Source organism: Chrysochloris asiatica, unplaced genomic scaffold, assembly GCF_000296735.1.
Source record: "Chrysochloris asiatica unplaced genomic scaffold, ChrAsi1.0 scaffold00125, whole genome shotgun sequence".
In the NCBI taxonomy this organism is placed as follows: domain Eukaryota; kingdom Metazoa; phylum Chordata; class Mammalia; order Afrosoricida; family Chrysochloridae; genus Chrysochloris; species Chrysochloris asiatica.
In genome coordinates, this window is record NW_006408643.1 from 8252451 (window position 1) to 8255024 (window position 2574).

General features: G+C 46.3%; 1 pseudogene; it reads left to right on the plus strand.

Moving 5' to 3' along the window:
- LOC102841373 overlaps nt 1-2574 on the plus strand; it is a 51244-nt pseudogene that overhangs the window by 23124 nt on the left and 25546 nt on the right.

The following is a 2574-nucleotide window of genomic DNA, read 5'->3' on the forward strand; positions in this document are numbered from 1 at the left end:
AGCTTGAGAAATGCTGAGCGTGTTCTTCCTTTTTGGTTTTCTGATTCCAGATCTTTGCACATTTTGTTGTAATATTTGGCTTTATCTTCTCGAGTTAATCTTTGAAATTTTCTGTTCAGCTCTTGTTCCTCCTCATTTCTTTCATTTGCTTTAGCATCTCTACGCTGGAGAGCAAGTTTCAGTGTCTCTTCTGACATCCATTTTGACCTTTTCCTTCTTGTCTCAATGACTTTTTACTTTCTTCATGTATAATGTTCTTGATATCATCCCACAACTCTTCTGGTCTTCTGTCTTTTAGTGTTTAATGTATCAAATCTGTTCTTCAGATGATCTCTAAATTCAGGTGGGATATATTCAAGGTCATATTTGGCTCTCGTAGACTTGTTTTCATTTTCTTCAGCTTCAGTTTGAATTTGCATATGAGTAATTGATGGTTTGTTTCACAGTCTGCTCCTGGCCTTGTTTTCACTGATGATATGGAGATTTTCCATTGTCTCTTTCCACAGCTGTAGTCAATTTGATTTCTTTGTATTCCATCTGGTGAGGTCCATGTGTATAGTCGTCTCTTATGCTGTCTAAAGAAGGTATTTGAAATGAACAAATCATTGGTTTTGCAGAATTCTAATATGCATTCTCTGGCTTTTCTGTCACCAGTGCCATATTTTCCAACTAGTAATCCTTCCTCTTTTCCCTCCTGAATTTAGAGATCATCTGAAGAACAGATTTGATGAATTAAACGCAGTAGCCGTGGGGCCCCACCAGTTCTCAGCTGGGCAGGGCTCAACAAGCAGACAGCTGGCAGCCAAGCTATCGTGGGGCGTCTTGCTCCTGAGCTCCCTGGCTGCCGGCTCTGGAGGTGAGCAATAGGCAAGCAGAGGTCACAGATCCCAGCCTCGGTGTCACTCGGGCCACTGTAGCCCCGCTGGCCCCAGGACTCCACAGCCAGTGGCACCCCTCTCCCTCCCCCAAGAACCCACACCTGCAGAAGCAGTTACAGCAAGTCTAAGACCTGAGTTTGATCAAGATATACATTAACTCGGGAAAAACATGAGGTTAGGTTGGGTGACGACAGGGGAGTTCACTCTCACTACATTCGCGTATCCATTCACACAATGGACAGCAGAGGCAGTAGCCAGACAGACATAAACTGAAACATGACACTCCTTCGCTAGCTTGAAGGCAAAACTGAAAGTAAGACACTGGCTTCTTCACCAGTTACACAGATTCTCCAGGGGTAGGGGCACTCCATCCCCTCTACAAAAACAAGACTGCAGCCTCATACTGCCTTGCGGGAGCGACCCGCACCGTCTTATCACTACTTGTACAAATTTCTGGGGCACTCCGTCCCCTCTAGATTTACGGGGCACTCCGTCCCCTTAAGAGAGTCTGGAATGTCTCCCAAGACCCCCTGCCAGTAGCCTTATGGCACGTCCGCCTAGGCTGTCCTCCGGCTTCAGACTGAAACATGAGTTCCAAAACAAAACACAGACTTAAGTGGTCACACACAAACACAGAGTTACTGGCCGGTGACAACCCTCCGGTTTCGGGGGACCTGTAGGGGTTTTGGGAATCCCCTATGAGCCCCCAGCTGTTATGCCCAGAATTCGGGGTCCCCAAAGACCTCCAAGGAGCTGACACCGATGCAAGTGCACAAGGGTTGTTTATTCAAGCTCGAGCCAGGACTCTACCTCATCCGATGCAGTGGATTAGGGATAGAGCCTGAACTCTTTGTCTGCAGGGTTTCTCAGGTTTCTCAGCTTTACAACCTTTGGATTGGTTAACAATTGGCAAACTATGAGGTGTTACAGTTTAATTGGTCAGGACTGGTGGTCTTTGTTCTTAGGCTAGGGCAAAGGAAAACATCTGGCCTCTGGCCTTGAGCTGCCTGGCTATTTATACATATATCATTTTCTTGGAGCTAGAGGACGTGCTAAAGCTTATATACGAAATGGATTCTTCTCTTTGGCGAACAATAGTGTTTCTCTGCTATTCATAAGGTTTTCAGAGACTAAATATTCTGAAGTAGTTTGTCTCTCTTTCTTCCTAATCTGTCTTCGTCTGGAAGCGCATTTGAACCCTGTCCACCATAGGTGATCCTGCTGGTATTTAAAATACCCGTGGCATAGCTTCCAGAGTCACAGCAACTCACAAGTCACCACAGTACGACAAACTGACAGACGAGTGGTGTCCATTTGGGGGTTTCTTTTGGCCATGTAGTTTTAAGTGGAAACTGCCACTTCTTTAAATTTTGAGGAGATCCGTGTGCTTGCTTAGTAGAGCCCTCCAGGGGTGGGGGTGGTGTCCACTCGCTCAGGCTCCCCCTCTAGTCACCAGGATGGAGGTGCACAGACAGCAAGAGACCAATGAACAGATACCAAAAAAAAAGACTGTCCAGACCTGTATCTCCATGGTACTGTCAGGCATTCCATGGCTGCTCTGATCCTTCCCCTGCTTGGGTTCTCCCAAGATGGCGGCTCCGGGAGCAGCCGAGCATCTTGAATTAGAAAACAATGGATTTCTTGATTTTGCTACAAATTCTCCTAGATGTAAGCCTTCCAAGCTTGTAAACATTTC